Source organism: Pangasianodon hypophthalmus, chromosome 6 (assembly GCF_027358585.1).
Source record: "Pangasianodon hypophthalmus isolate fPanHyp1 chromosome 6, fPanHyp1.pri, whole genome shotgun sequence".
Taxonomy (NCBI): domain Eukaryota; kingdom Metazoa; phylum Chordata; class Actinopteri; order Siluriformes; family Pangasiidae; genus Pangasianodon; species Pangasianodon hypophthalmus.
Genome location: NC_069715.1, coordinates 15,282,573 through 15,299,979, shown reverse-complemented (window position 1 = coordinate 15,299,979; position 17,407 = coordinate 15,282,573). Strand labels below are relative to the sequence as shown.

Genomic DNA, 17,407 nt, shown 5'->3' with positions numbered 1-17,407 from the left:
CTTATTGGTGTAGACAGTGTTATGTCACACACTGTGCGTGAACATACAGACTGAGCTGCTGGGAAGGTAAATAACTGAATGAATAGCTACCACTAAAACAGCACGTGAGTGCACACGGTAGTGTTTACTTTACACATTCTTAGCCCCTGGTCATCTCTTATCTCTTTAGTTTCTGTGTGGGAGGAGGTGCACTTGTACTACACACACCTGTACACATACCAAAGTCACACGCATGACAGTTCCTCCAGGAGGAGCAAACTGGAATAGAATCATTTTAAAAGGATATCATGTAGCGTCTCGTTTCCGAACTCTGCATATTGAATATGGACTTCATCAATGTTGCCTTATTTATGCATCAGATGTTTCTAATGTTCCAGCAGTAATTTAGAGAGCTTCAAAGAGCTCACAGCTACTAGTAGTAAACCCAGCATGATAGCGGTTACACTCTAAAAAACACCTTGCGTGTTTGGAAGATGAGACACCAATATTCAACACATTGCATGGCATAAACATATTATATGTGTATACAAGATATTATACAGTATACACACATTTAAATAATCTGTATGAGAACCAAAGTCTACCTACAAGATAAAAGTAAAAATGCCTATGAATACTGATTTTTTTTTAAGATGCTTTGTGAGGTACAACTAGCATTTATTGTTACATTTGTCAGTATCTTGTAGTTTTCTGTAATGCAGTATTGCATCTCAGCCTCAGGATTTGGGCACAATTCACAAATTTGTGCAAAGAAAATAATTTAAGCATACTATGTTTACATATGCACCTTAATAACCCATAAGTAATTGAACTAATAACCCCAATTGGCATACAAAAAACATACAAGTTCACACGTAAAGAGTGAACAATAAACCAGGAGAGGCCAATCCAAGTGAAGTTTCTGTTCAGTCAAGCAGGGTGGATAACCTGTTTAATAATCTGTATAGAATAATAGAATAAGATATAATTAATAGATTAATAGAATAAGATTAATAATGTAAACTTTTGAATTATTATTTTCACAGTCATTTTCACAGTCAGGACACATGATGTCAACAATACTGAACAATACTGTGAGACAACAAAATTCATATTAGACATTTTAAATGATTTCAAAATAACTGCAAGTTTGGCTTTACTGGTAGTTGGATTGGTTTCCAACTAATATTCAGCAGCAGAATAATACAGGACAGAAATTCCTCTTGCTGAAGAAGTACATTTGGATTATGTTTGGCTGAGACTGACATAATCAAAGGCTAATCAAAAAACACAAGCCGGATGATTGATAACTAGTTAACATTTTAAAATGTTGAGCTAATATTAGCTACTTAGCTACACTCTGACAGGACTCACACACTTCTCTTTATTATGGCAATGTTAACACAAAGTGCCACTCCTCTCATGCTTATACAGGTCATTGTATGATCTTGCCAATTTTAGATTAATCTGCAAGCAAAATTGATTTATTTTGATTGACAAAAATCTTTGTATGTAAATATGACCAACAGCGGTACAAAGCTTAATCCAACAAATGTGATGTATTCCAACAAAAATGCATGTGGTTCAAAAGCTTCTACAGTCAACATTACTATTTAATAATCCCAAACATTATGTACTGTAACTTATATACTATAGCGTAGGTTTGTACAACGTTCATTCACCAGTTATGTAAATAAGGGAATATTAATCAGCCTACTAGCTGAGCACATTAAATCATAGTCATACAGCCAGTGACCAAAACAACTGGCCTAAGCTATTAATGAAATAACTTAACAGGGATTAAGCAATTTAAACACATTTTTGGTGAAAAACAGCACACTGAGATATGTGGTAAGAGTACACTGACCTGTGGAATGTTACTGCTATTTAAGTTGTCCCACATTTGGACCCCCAAAGCTCCCGGGCTCGTATACATGTGCATACCCTGCCCTGCATAACCAGAAGGCCCTTCACTGATAGTAAGTGCTTTTCCCCTACAGTCCCCAGCTTGCATTAGCCAAATATATCATGCATGCCATGGTTTTCTTCTGTTTTACCTAGTGAGCCAATTAGAAAAAAAAAAAAAAATCAGACAACCCGATCCTACTCCAAAGTGGTTATACGCCTTCCAAATTGGGAAACCTTCCAAATTCCAAAACTGGGATCTTCAAAACACACCATCCTCCAGAAAGAAGTATTCAAAACCTCACCTTGGAGTTTTATGATGCACCAATTTACAATGCAGAACATAGCATCTGATTTTATCAAATCTACTTATCCTCCAGCACCTCAAGGTCAAAAGGCTCAACTGATGGAGCTATAAATGGTGTTGACTGTTTTGAATACTCAGAGAGCTATCAGAGCTCATTGACCTTCGACCTGAAATGTCAGACAAAATAACCTCTGACTTGTCTGTATTCAATCCCTATATGTTAGCACTGAAATTAACAATATGAGTTCAAAATTCAGTATCATGTTTGTATGGTGGATTGTACTATCTCTAATTCTTGGTATATTGGACAAAACTAATGGACAATTAAGTATAATGTAGCTGATAGGGGTTAGGAGATAGCACTCTTCCAACCAACACACAGAAAATACAGGAGCACCCATAAAATGAATAGAGAGATAACATATCCTGCTGTGGCATAACCAAAGCTATCAGCAATAGATATTTCATTGACAATGTCAAAGGTTACCGTTTTGCTGTCTCCTAATCATCTCCTGCCCTTTCTGCATCTGACTTTGTGCATCATCATGCTTATACGGTTTTGGTTTTGGCTCTCTTTTGCTAAGGAACTCTCATAAAATGATTATCTGATGAATATGTTCAGGTTCTACAAGGACAAGTCATAAACCTTTTAAACTGTACATTCTTTATGACTGTTCTAAGCCATGCCATTTTTATACAGTATAATCTTAAAAAAGTACTTTCCAAAGTATATACTGAGTGAATACCTAGAGCATTTATTTTACAGAAATCTGGCTGTACTTAACACTTTAAGAGTTTATTCAACACAGCAAGTTATATCATCATTGATCACTATAGGCTAAGAGATCCACAAATCCACAATGCCAGGCAGAGTTGTTTGTGACATAAAACATATTTGTAAATATGAATTTATGTGAATGCATATTTTGAATTTAATTCATCTTTGTGAAGCTCCTGACATATACTTGTGGATCTTATTTATTTGTGAATTTGTTTGATTTTGTGAATCCCTACATTTGTAATCTTTTCATTTGGAAATATGAAACAATTCTAACCCCATATTAATATAACCCTGTAGATGTTAATTCTGTCCTGGGGATTTTGCTGTGTAGAGTTGGGTTAAGGCTATAAGCTCACGCCTTGTCAGAGTGGTAGGATGAGAGTGTTATGATGCTGGACAGGAGCCAGTATCCTCCTTCATCTAACGGGAAGATCCCAGCCTGGCTCAGGATCCTCCCAGCTCGGGCAGGAGCACTGCTGGCAGCACTCAGGCTATTCCATCCTCCTGCTTACCCTACCGCTTATCCTACGCATGGTCGCAGGGAGCATAATAATAATAATAATAATAATAATAGCCTGGAGTCTATCCCTTGGGGCACAGGGCATCCAGGGTACAATCTGGAGATACCTACAATGAATGTCAACAAGTACAAACACACACACACAGGGTGGAGATGGGAATCGAACCCTTGACCCTTGGGGTGTGGGGCAAGTGAGCTAACCACTAGGCCACCACACCCCCACCTTAAGCGCTTCTGACAGGCCATTTAGCTGCTGTGTCCGGGCTTTTTAACCAACGTAAACCACATATTTTCTTATTCTTGATGAGGGAGTAAGTAACACAAGCAAGTGAGGCTATTTTAGTTGTAATTAAAAAAAAATGCCCTGAAACAGAAAAAGACGCGTTTTCAAATTAAAAAAAAAAATAAAAAAACCTACCTTATTAATGAACGCTGTCCTCCCCAAAAGTCGTTGTTGACGTTATGAAACCGGGTTCAAAGGTCATTAGTAAGTAAGCGACAGAAATGTCAGCGGGAAGCTGAACGGCGCTGTCATGCCTGAAGCAAGTGTGTGTGTGTGTGTGTGTGTGTGTGTGTGTGAGTGTGTGCGCGCTGCTGTTGCTGTTCCGCCTCTTCACTTCTCTCCACTTCTCTTCTCTTTTCTCTCCTCCCTGCACACAGCAGAGGCGGGAGGTTCCGCTAAATAACCCCTGCATAATGAAACACCAACACTGAGCACTAATGAACCTTTTCTGTAGGTCTGAATGTCCAGACACTTAGAAAACCTCATGCCTGTCTGTGGTTAATGACAGACAGCAGAGTGCTGTGCAGGCTACACAGCCAAATCCCTGTGTGCATTGTCAGTGTTGATTCAGTATCAACATGAACATCTAGGCTATAGTGTTTACCACCTTCAGTAATTAAACACTTCTTACAGTGTTATAGAGAAAAAACAACAACTTTTTACTGAACTTTTTACTCACTTTGGGGGGCATGGTGCCTGCTGCCTCGCACCTCTGGGGTTGGGGTCCGAATCCCACCCTTCATGCTGATACTGTGTGGAGTTTGTTCTCCCCTGCTTTCCTCTAAGTACTCCGGTTTCCTCCCCCTGTCCAAGCACATGTCTTGTAGGCTGATTGGAATATCCAAATTGTGTGTGTGTGTGTGTGTGTGAGAGAGAGAGAGAGAGAGAGAGAGAGATTGTGCCCTGCAATGGGTTGGCCCCCCTGTCCAGGGTGTCCCCTGTCTTGTGCCCAGAGTTCCTTAGGATAGGTTCCAGGCCCCCCGTGACCCTGTGTAGGATGAGCGGTACAGATAATGGATGTATGGACTTTGTCTCTGCTCTTTAACTCCTGAATATGTTATTTGTATAGTTGCCTTTTTGACCATTGTTTGTGTGTGCTCCTCAAACACTGAATATCAAAGATAAGATGATTATACTGTATATTATGTATTAGTAATTAAACTGAAGTGTAAATGATATGTTCCTGAATAGCCTATAAGTAGGCTATTACACAAATGCCACTTCCTTGATTTAAAAAAAAAAAAAAAAAAAGGCATCAACATGAGCAAAGATTTGCTGGTCCTCACATGATCCTGGTTTGACGAACCTGAGAGACCAGCTAAATACAGTGGAAATGTGTGTATTGTGTGGTCAGCAATGAAAAAGCTTGACCAGGAAGCAGTATAAAAACAATGCACTTGCTCTTTTATTAGCAAACACACTCACAGAACAAACATGGACTTGTCAAAAAAACAGGCTACATAAGGGGAAAAACCCACCAGGTTTCTTGAATTGAATACAACTAAACATGATACAACAGACCAACACCCATCAAAATCATATGTTAGTAGATAACACTTAATCTAACCAAACAAAGACATAAAAAAAATAAATAAATAACGAGAACGCTGTGGGGGCTCACAGATATGCAAATGAGTACACGCTCAAGTGCATCGATGCTACAGTATCATTTCAAGAACATTGAACAACATGATAATGGACATCAAATTAATGCATTGCAGGCCCTCGGACCAGGGTTTGATCCCACATGTAGAGTCAAATAAATCAGATAAACTCTGCACAGCTGGAGTTCATTCTTACCATTCGCAATAACATTGTACAACAGCTCACCTGTGTGTGACAGATGATAACACTTTCATATTACACTACTACAAGAAAGCTATCATTTAGAAAGCTGTCATTATATTCTACATTCTCAAGGTTCTTCATATTCATTATTCACTGCCAGTTTTCACAAGTGTACCTGTGTAAATACTGATGTAAATCTGGTTAAATCTGCAACTGTGTTCCATATCTGCATTACTACATTTAATTTAACTTATTGTATTTTATATTTTATATATTGTGTGTGTACGTGTTGTATCTTGCTAACACAAGAATTTCCCTCATGGAATCAATAAAGTCATCTATCTATCCATCTATCTATCTATCTATCTATCTATCTATCTATCTATCTATCTATCCATTGAACAGAATTGTTAAAAATAGAATTAGTTATTCATATTGTCCATTACCACAAATACCACACTGTGATGTGATGCAGAGTGTGCACCTATGTGAAGGTGATGTGATGCAGTGTTTAACTGATGAAGCAGTACAAGGCAGAATAACAGTAAATGCAAGTCTTGCATATCTGTAAAGTGAAATAAATTATATATTTCTTTATTTCTATATAGGAATCATTTCTTATTACATTATTCAGTACCTGAAGTGAGTGGATTGAAATTTCACACTTCAGAGTGTGTAGTTTGCTTCCTGCGCATAACCAGCACATGTCTCTGATGGCCATGGTCACTCAACACTCAAAAACCTGTTATTTGGAATATGAGTATCCAAAAGCTTTATAAATTTGTTAATTTATACAAGGACATAAGAGAGAAAAGTGCAGCTGAAACATCTTCCTGAAAAAAAGGATGACTTGTTTAGGTTTATCTGAAATTGTGGTCAAGACAATCAGAACCTGTGTTCTTACTAGCTTTATTTTCCATATGGAAATTGTATTGCTGTTTTCCTAGAACTTACTGTTAGACAGTACAGACAGTAACAGAGGAAGAGGCGACATCCAGCGACTAACCTATTCACTTTTTTTTTTTACATCCTTCCTCTCTCACCCTTCAATCACTCTCTCCTTCCTTCCCCTCATTCTTACTTTTCATTTTCCCTTTCATTCTTACTTTTGTTCCCTCATTAATCTGTGTCAAAACATATTCTGGATAATCATGACACTCTTCTACAATGTTTTCAACCCTGTCATTTCATAATCCTGTGCTCTTTATTTGTCTTGGTAAATTTGATTGATTCCTGAATAGTCCTTTTGCTCCAACCGCTAGAAGTTTCTTAGTTTTGGAATCCGTTGAATTTCCAGCATTTTCTGGAAGCTAAAGTTGTTTTTGCTGGTTCACTAGCTTTTGCTTGGGTTGCATTTTAACTTTTCACCCTAAAGCAAATCGCAGGACAAACGCATCCTAAAATGTCATCACATTACAAACAGATTTAGTAGGTCTTGTCCTGGAAAACTGCCAAATCAACTTTTCAACTTTGGCTCATCTTAACACATAACCTTGTCCCAGTGAATTGGCAGGACATTAACAGGAAAAACTGTATGAGTCAAAGGGGATAGGAAGGTGGGAAATGACTTTGGGGATGACTTTGGTTATGATGCACCTTAGCTTACATACAGAACCCATCATAATACAGTTGTTGGATTACTTTTGGGTGAAACCCTACAGCTTGGTAAACAGAGGAAGACAATGCATTTTTCCTGCTCAGCTTGTATAGTGTGGTTCTGTCACAGCTGAGGTGAATTCATGTGCATAGACAAGGCAGCCGAGAACAAGAAAGCGTGACACATATATTTGGCTAGCACTGATAATGGAGCATGCAAACTTATAGCTTTGCTATAAGCCTAACTATAAATACCAGATGAGTGTGTCTGGGTTCACTCAGGATCTATCACTGAGAACTGGACTTGTGCAGGTGTAGTGGGAATCACAACAGAGGAGGAAGGCGAAAGGCATCTCAAATGTGCACTCTGTGTACTTTTAGTGTACTTTTAGTGTACTTTACTACTTTAAGTAGTGTATTGTTACTGGGGAACTAGCTGATCTGTAGCACACTATTAATATCAAATGTTATACTAAAACTGATGGCCCTGTTACTGGCCAGCAGTTACTGAATGAATGAATGAATCTTATTCACACTTGGTGACAATTTAGCATAGCTAAAACTTCACAATCTGAGGACACAGTGGACAATGAGCACTGAGTGCAAAGGTTAAGTTAATTAGTATTCAGTAAGCAGTGCTCTGGGGATGCTGACCTCTGGTGGTGAAATGTGGGGTTGTCAGACGAGATTTTCAATAAACAGTGGTTCCCAGTGCATTAGCCCAATCTCCTTCTGTCCTGTGCCCAACATTGTAGATGGTCCTTCGGTTCGCTTATGGCATCCTGGGACATGTTCACCTGGCTTGCAGTGCCTGTGCACATATAGGAAGCATCCAAATGCTCTAGAGCAGTGTTGGTTAGTCTTATCCACAAAGGGCTATTGTGGCTACATGTCTTCATTCCAACCAATCAGGAGCCACACCTGATTCCACCTGTTTAATCAGTTGATCTGGGTCAAATCAGTTGTCACGGGTGGTTCCTGATTTGTTGCAGTGAAAGCCTGCAGCCACACCGGCCCCATAGTGGATAAGATTGGACAATAATGCTTGGAAGTTTCCCACTCAACAGAGTTGTATTGCAACTTTCTGTAATCGTAACATGCCTGAATTAAAAGCTCTTTTGAGTTGGGTCGAGTCTGTTAAAGTTAGGAAAGAACAAAACTGAGCTAACCTTGGAGTCTAAAACACCAGGATTGGGAACCTCTAGTTTGAGTAAAAGGGGTACTCTGGTTAACACTCTTCATCAGATACCGTGTTAAATGCTAGGCTTAAATAGTCTGCAAGGTTAAAAAAAAAAATCTCTGATCAGTGTCTCTGTGGCTCAACCACAAAGGCCTGAGGGAACAGCTTTGGGACAGCTGGGGATGGTGCCATTTGGGGGCCGTGGAGATATCTTGGGGATCTCATATGGGGAGTTATACTGTGATGGCTTGATACTGCAATTGCTGTGGTGGATTTGGGGCTGCGGTTGCCACGAGCAGCTCTGTACTCAGGACTCCATCAGTGGACAGTGGATAGGTTTAACAAACCAGACTTCATGTGCAAACGATCACGAATTTACTGGTTACACAAATGCACTGTTTGTCCATATAGTACACAGTCATAAAAGGGAATTATTTATAATTGCACTATCTGTTAGCACCTAGATGAGGATGGGTTCCCTTTTGAGCCTGCTTCCTCTCAAGGTTTCTTCCTCTATTGTCTCAGAGAGTTTTTCCATGCCACCATCGCCACTGGCTTGCTCATTAGGGATAAATTCACATATTTACAATTTATTTTGGTTTAATTTAATTTGAGTGTACTTATTTCTGTAAAGCTGCTTTGTGACAAGGTCCATTGTTAAAAGCACTATACAAATAAAATTGAATTGAACAGGCAATTACATTCACTTCTAATCAAAGTCTGCATTTAATTCTTTAAAAAAAAAACAACAATGCCATACTGTTTTTCACTGAGAGGTAATACGACATAAGAACAATGCAAAGAAGGTTTTGTTTTGTGTCAAATCAGTTTTGACACTGACATAGGTACCTGTAGTATCCACATTAATCATGGTCCCTGTAGTATACACATTACCATCTGTCACTCACAGGCACAGTAATATGTTAATAAGTTAAATGAAGGAAGCCACAACCCTATATTCTAAGCCTACCCTCTTCTGGAAGATCCAGTAGTAAGTGCAATGGTGGAAAAATCCATATCACTTCCACCCACAGGCTTTATCTTGTGTTGTCAGGGTTAGTGCTGTTACTACAATTATACAATTACAATTAATTGGAGATATAGAGTGGAGGGGTGCAATGCACCAGGTGCTGTCACAAATCTATGAGCCCAGCTTTCTATGCTGTATGTCACTACACAACCTCTTACCTGCATCTATTAACTTTTATTGAGGATCAAGCCTTGTTGTCAAGATCCTCTCAGCAAGGTTCCCACACAATGTTCATAAAGCAACTCAGGTACATTAGCATTAAACTACTGTTTGTAATGTAATGTATTTTTGTAATGTACTAAGGCATTTTATGTATGCATTAAAAAAAACATAAAGTGCAGTACAAAGTAAAGAACTAAATCAAAATAATTTCATGTACTCACCCTTTGCCTTTAAAACTCTATCAATTCTGCTAGGTACACTGTTGTGTGTTATTATAAGGAAATCCACTCGTAGGTTATACCTTCTTGCTTTTGCTTCAGTTCTGAAATGCTATTTGTAGGTTTTACATTTTTTATGTCGTTAAAGAAAGGAAAATATTAAGTAATAGGCCACCTCATCATTCATTCCTCTTCAGTAACTGTTTTATCTGGGTCATGGTAGTGGTGGATCCAGAGTCTGTCCGAGGAACAGTGGGTGCAAGGTGGGAATACACACTGGATGGAATGCCAGTTCAATGCAAAGCACCATGCACACACACTTATACCTAGATTCAAACCTAGGGGCAATTTAGCATAGCCAGTCCACCCCCTGGCATGATTTTTGAGAGGTGGGAGGAAACCAGAGAATCCAAAGGAAACCTACACCGCATGTGAAGCTCCTCAGAGACAGTAATTCTGGGGCTATGACATGGATATGCTCATGCCATGGCATCCTAATAGATCAATTTTAAAAACATAAATGAAGACTGTCTGGGATTACCCAAAAAGCAGAAGAATATGAGACAGACAAAGTCTGCAGAACAACCGTACCACGGAAGTACAGTTTTAAATGGGAAAAGGTTATCACATCAAACATTGACGGTTTACTGCTATGCATAGTGATTTATGTGATATATAAAAACCTTTCTGTTTATTATTTTGAAAGCATCTCTGATTCACAGGTTTTCTTTACATATACCTAACAATTTTGCACAATACTGTACATTTAATTTTGTTTTTAATTTTTAAATTGTGCTATTTTCTACTGACACACTGATGCAGTGAACACATAAAAATATCAAAGACAAAATTTATATAACAGGTTTAGTGTGTCTAAGATACTGCATAGTATACTATATATTTATTATGTACAGAGGGAAGACTGGATGAATTGTTTTTGTGCACTAGATGGCAGACGTGGGTTAAAAGACAGCTGACACTCTTGTCTGGTACCAGTACTCCTCACACACACTACTGGAAGTAGAGTGATAGAGGCACTCCAGTCAAATTTGTACTGACAAAGCCAAGTTTACAGTGTCTGTGATTTTTAAAGTTTGACAAGAGGGGAAAAAAACAAAAAACATTGTACAGATTGTATATCTGGAAAAGATAGAAGGCAAGTAAAAATAATTTGTAAAAATTTCATTATTATTATTAGTAGTAGTAGTAGTGGTAGTAGTAGTAATAGTAGTAATAGTAGTATTCAAGTCAAAAGCTTTCATCAACTGTTTAGATGAATAGGGTATGTGTATGAATAGAAGCCTAGAGCACAAGCATTTGTGTGTGTGTGTGTGTGTGTGTGTGTGTGAGAGAGAGAGAGAGAGAGAGAGAGAGAGAGAGAGAGAGAGAGAAATAGCAATAAGGACTAGCACAATGGACCTCAAAATTGAATTCCTTTAACATAGTACTATATCTTACTATATTTCAAAGTAACATAACACTATCAGTACAGACACACACACACACACACACGTAGACACACATACAAACACACACACAATATCAGAACAAAGAGTGGCTGTTTAAGACAAGTAACTATGGAAATCAGAGACAGGACGTATCATGTACTCACCCAGGCTCTCAGGTTTCAGGAGGTCAACAAGTGTCTCCAGAATCTCTCCTGAGTTCATATGTAATCAAATTCACTAGACCAAAAGCAAACTGATCGTAGAACTGCATCCTCGCTGTGAGGAGTTTGATTCATGCAAGCACATTATTTATCATTTGTGTCACTATGTCGTATTCATGACAAGTCTATGAATGTGGAAGCAGCTGATCTGGTTTCATATCTTATCAGATTTCTTTCTTACAGACACTTCTTGGTGACAAGTTCAGATCCTCAATAAGTTTGGGCCATTCTGCAGTGTGCTCACTGGCCTCTAATCCATCCAAAGTTCCACCTTGTCACACCAAAATGACACAGAAACCGAGCAGATCAGTTATTACTGATCACTGGTGTACACAAGGAAAAGGAATCCAGCATCATTCCTCAAACTGATTTAAGTCATAATGAATATATTTTCATAACTAAGATGCTTTTAAGTATTAAAATGAATTACTTAAACTTTTTAATAGTTTTAAATGGCAGCTGAAAGTTCGATACAGCATGTGCTCAAAGATAAAACTGGGTAAACAGGATGAACTTAAATAACTACCAGCATAATAAAAGGATATAATATAAGTAACATAAATGTAGTATGAAGGACAAATAAATGCAAATGAGAAGCGAAGATCATAATAATGACTTTAATCATACTGTATATCTTAAGCTATTTTTAAATAATGGAGAGGAACTGAATATCAACGGGAAGTGCTTCCCAGCATAAAACCAAAGGCTGCTTCCCCATTATTTCAGTGTCTTACTCCTGACTGTTCAATAAGGCCACACATGATGATGTAAAAACACATTTAAGTCATCCAGAGAAAATAAAAGATGTTCACCAAGCAATGCTTGTTTCAGTCAGTGCATTTTGTCAGTGCTGACAGTGTCTTAAGACTACATAGACGTGGGTCTTACTTTATTCACTGCTGTCCGTAAACAGTAACACCACAATGGACTCCATTGAAATTCTCATTATGCCTAGTTAAACATGTCCTGTCACAGATTGTGACCATAGCTCTTTGGGGATTTTGGTGTTTTGTGTCTTTTTGTGACTCAGAATCATCTGACCACTTTTGTAAGTGCAGGAGAGCGGAGGAAGGGTCAGCCTCGTGAAGGCCAATTATACTTTCCTTATTATTCTTTTTTTCTGGTGTTTTCTTTAAGCTTTAAGCCTGAAGAATGTTTGGTAGGCAGATGACTGGCTGATGAGCCGGCAGGTCGAGTCTGGTAACATGCTGAGGAGACGTGGGAGAGCTGAGAGAATGTGGCGCCCTAGGACGCACCGACCGCTCTGACAGCATTACTCACACACACACACACACACACACACACACACACACACACACACCCCAGCTGAGGAATCCTGTACAGCATTCCACATCACATCCCTCACAACCTGCGCAGGTTCCTATTAAAACCCCCACACTTTACTTTGGTGGTTTATCTCAGTGCTTGTTTTTACGGCACCGGCTCTTCTTATTCCAAATGTGTAGTAGAAATATTACAGCGCTCGGTCCACCGTTTCTCATGTAGTTTACTCAAAAGTACTATTTCCTACATCTAGCTCAGATCTGGGGAGCGTGGTTTATGTAACCCTTTTACTCCTCTCATGTAAAGATTGATTGGGTTAAAGGCATCCACTAAAGCCTTCAATGAAAGTCTGCCAACATCTGCATTCAAGATGTTTGGGACAGCCTCACTTAAGCAGCTTTTGAAAGTTACAAACATCTGTTGGTGCAAATACATTTAAGATTATTGTTTTATTTTGTTTTTTTAGAAGACCTGAGTTCTCAAAGGACAGCTAGTTACTGGAAGATTTTATTTTGGACATGAATGTAGTGCTGTCTGGTTGTTTGTGATGGCTCAGCTTTCTTATATGTTGACTGATTTGTCAGGAGAAAGTCTCGTCACCATTAGAATCAAGCACACAGATTGATGTTTGAATCCATTCTGAGCTATATGACTGTGATACAGTAAAAATGTCTATACTATATCCATAAGAAAGATTGATTTTATTCAATGCTGTCTTTTTCGGCCTTAAACGCTCTGATTAACTGGTAGCATCTATCACAATATGTAAGGAATACAACATCTGGGGGCATGCTGTTATAGGGAAAAATCAACCCCAGCATAGTGTGATGCGACCGCTCCAATAACAGCATGTCCCGAAGTGTTTTATTCCTCTTGTAACAATTTGCCAACAATTACAATTTTTAATTTAATAATGAAAGATGTGTCATGATTTGTAACATTTTATAGTTATCTAAAATGTCATGGAACAGCTGTGAGACAAGTTAGCTCCTCTTATGTTCTCATTTCTAATATTTCTCATTGCCTCAACAGTCTCTCTCTCTCTCTCTCTCTCTCTCCTAAAGTTAATAAGACAAACAATCTTATCATGTTACTGAGAAACTGCATAGCTTGAAGAAAAACCTACTGACCTTTAAAAAACAATGATACTGGTGACTCCTTCCATAAATGTTAAATAAATGTCTCTATTATTAGCATTAGATTATGTGAGTGTCAAGCCCCTGTGAATGAGCTGTTAGAAGTAAAATATAAAATACTGAGACATAAAGCTTTGACTGTCAATAATATCAAAGCAGATACTTTTTAACATTATATTTTCTATACGGTCTGTAAAAGGTCACATACTGTATAATCAGTGGTGTTTAAATAACATATATAACTCCTTTTTTAAAAAAACAGTCAGATAGAACCTTATAGTCTTGAAAAGTTTTTAAATTTGAGGGTCTTCAGCAAGATGCAAAATAACAGAGTACACCTTTAAATGAAAATCATGAGTCAAGGAGAAAGTGACTGTTCCGTTTTACACTATTCCATGAAACTGTAACAGAAAAAGGTTGGTACATATTTATGCTGCAGTGAATCACTCACTCACAGAGACTTAGCTGAGAGGAGTTGACTTTAAAAGCAGCATGTAGTTACCTTGGCATTGTGTTATTGTGTTATTAAACTTTATTCAGTTTTTCAAACAATAGCTCATTATGTTTAGTCTTATTCCAGGTGAATGAGTTTGTGTAAAAAAGTGTGTGATGATTATATTGTGTATCATACAATATAACCCCCCCTCTACACACACACACACACTTTATTAGTATTGGCTCAGTAACATCTACAGAGGTGCTGCTCTACAGAAGTATGTAGAATTATTAATATCAAAAGGAAAGAGATAAGTGCACAATGACAAAGAAAATGACAGAAATTCCTAAAGTGTTTAAAGAGAACCTGTTCACAAATCTATCTGCTTTGTGTCGCGTGCGTACTTGGTCTTGGCAGCATGCAAATGACAACACTGTAACCAGGAAAACCATTTCTAACCAGGAAAAACAATTAAAAGGCTACATGAAGCATTAAAAAAATTACAAACATGACCAAGACCATGGTCAAGAATACATGAAACGATTACGATTGCAAAATATTTATATTTCCACTTCTGATTCTTTTATTTAAAAAAAAATGTCCTCAGATACTACCACTGCGTTAACTTGTCATTTGATTACGGACTGATTTACTCTTGTGGATGATTTCATGGAAATGTCTTGATGAGGCTTCTACTTTTCTGTGGCAGTGATTTAGTAGTTTCCAGTTAAGTTAAGTTCCGTAATCACTTTCTTCTCTCTGAACATGTGCTTGAGTAGGGAGGGGCATGAGTAGGAGTGCTGCATATCTTATCTGTTGCACTGCCAAACAGGCCTTTTTCAAATTGCTCACATTCTTAGGCATCCTTCACCTCTGCAGCTGGATAATGTATGTGCGTCTCTCTTACAAACAAACTCTGATTTAGCATGACAAAGCCTTTTATCTGTCAGTTATAACCATTTGTATGTAAATATTTAAGCTCTAAAAGATCACCAGCACTGAAATAATGCCCTAGGGTATGTGTGCACACGTGTGTCTAGGTGTCTACCCAAAATTGTCTTTAAGAATGAATTTTTCTTGCTAAAATCATGGCATTTCTATATAGCCTTGTTTGGAGAAATCTAAGTTTAATCAAATGGTGAAACAACTTGGGCCACATCTTGGTCAAAAACTGGTCATATCTTAAGTAAAAGTTTAATATTAAAGTGCATGGAGCCTAAATATAGCTATTATCCATATAAGAGTCATGTCCTGCAGTAAAAGCAGACTCCGTGCTCACAGTAATGCCAGCAGCTTCTTTACTGCTGCTATGACTCATTCAGGTTAATCTTCAACCAAGATGCCTAAAGTAAAATAATCTTTTAATTAACGCATCTCAGTAGGGTTTGCTGAGAAATATCCGGTATGACAGGATTAATACTTCATGAATAAGGGTGATGATGAGTAAAGTAATTAGCATACACGCATGACCAGGCAACAGGCACCTTTCTGACAAATAAATATGTGTTGCGTGCTAATGACAAAGAGATGAAACTTAAAAAATCTCTGAAAGAGATGAGTAAGAGACGCCAATGGTGATAGCAGGGACAAAACATTTATAGGTGAGTACTCATGAATCATCACATGCATTTGAATATCTTACTAGTGTTCTACATCAGCTATTTTATGGGCTGCCTCTAGAACTGTCATAATACAATAATATAGGTTATCATAGTCAGGTCAATGCCACAGTTGACATGTTACTGATATTTAGTAGAATTGTGTGTGTGTAAGTTTGAGGCTTTATTTTAGGTAGCTTGAATTATGCTACTGCTCCTTTATAGGCAACGAGTGGAGATATTCACTGGCTATTTATGGATATTCATCACACTTTCACCATTATGTTAATACCACTTGATTAAGGGTGACTTACAAGCGATTTTACAATCCAAACAGTTAACTTTTAAAGGGGTTGAGTATTGCAGAGCTCAGCTTCCACAAATTAACTAGAAACAGGTGCAAGAGTGTTGTAAAGCAGACAGAAAGAGCCATAACTGAACACAAGGGCTAAACCAAGTGCTAGAAGAAGTGCTAAATACACTAGATATACTGTAAAGCACAGAGTGAGGACAAACAAAATAATCTTGATATATAATAGTACAATACCAAAGAGTAAAAATTGTAACCTTAAGGAACACATATGCCATGAAATTAGTCATACACAGAATGTTAAATCTAGAACCCTTAAGTGTTTTTCGCTTGGTCCTCTAGGGAGAGATTCTATTTAAAACCTCAAAACTGACTGTTTCTCTTTCAGAGAGTGTTCCAAGACCCTCGCTAAGTAGGCTAAGAAGCCTTAACTATGTCAAGAACTCTTCAAGGCTTTTTCAGTGAGTGTATGACAAATGTGAGCACAGATATATACAGATGCACACACACACTCATAGTCAGCTGACACATCTGCGACTGCTTTGCAAAATTGTTTTTACACTCAGAATATTTCAATATTTAAATATGAATATGTAATATGTGTTAATAAAGTAAATATACAGGATCACAGTAAAGCACAAGATCTCAGGTTCAATCTGGAGCTCGAGTTACTGTATGTGTGGAGCTTCTGTACATGGTCTCTCTGTGTCTGAATGGGTTTCCTCTGGGTTCTGTGGTTTCCTCCAAAAAACAAGCCACTAGATGGATTGGTGGGATTGGCTACATCCTATCTACACCCACTGCTCCTGGATCCACTGCCACCCTGATTAGGATAAAGTGTTTACTGAAGATAAAATAATGAATGAATGAATGAATGATGCCATTAAAACTACATTACCTCTTTAACTGCCTAGTTAGGTGTAGTAAATAGTTGTTGTTTTTTTGCCATACCTATACATTTACTATAACCTTTCTTTACTTTAGGTCTTTTACACCATACTAGAATGGACAAGAGCGAAAGTGAGACAATACACTCACCACCCACTTTGTTAGGAATACCTGTACACCTGCACATTCATGCAGTTATCTAATCAGCCAATCATGTGGCAGCAGCGCAATGCAAAAAAGTCATGCAGATACAGGCCAAGAACTTCAGTTAATGCTCACATCAAACATCAGAATGAAGAAAATGTGTGATCCCTGTGACTTTGATCATGCTATGGAT

At 38.0% G+C, this 17,407-nt stretch overlaps 1 protein-coding gene across 1 annotated transcript in view; it reads right to left on the bottom strand.

Annotated features, from left to right (window-relative positions):
* The window catches only part of ripor1 (RHO family interacting cell polarization regulator 1), a 76,363-nt gene extending 72,295 nt beyond the window's left edge, over window positions 1–4,068 (bottom strand). The window contains exon 1 of the mRNA XM_026927222.3: window positions 3,911–4,068. The gene's annotated coding sequence lies outside the window, so the exon portion shown is untranslated. The remainder of the gene's footprint in view (window positions 1–3,910) is intronic.
* Between the last annotated feature and the right edge of the window lie 13,339 nt (window positions 4,069–17,407).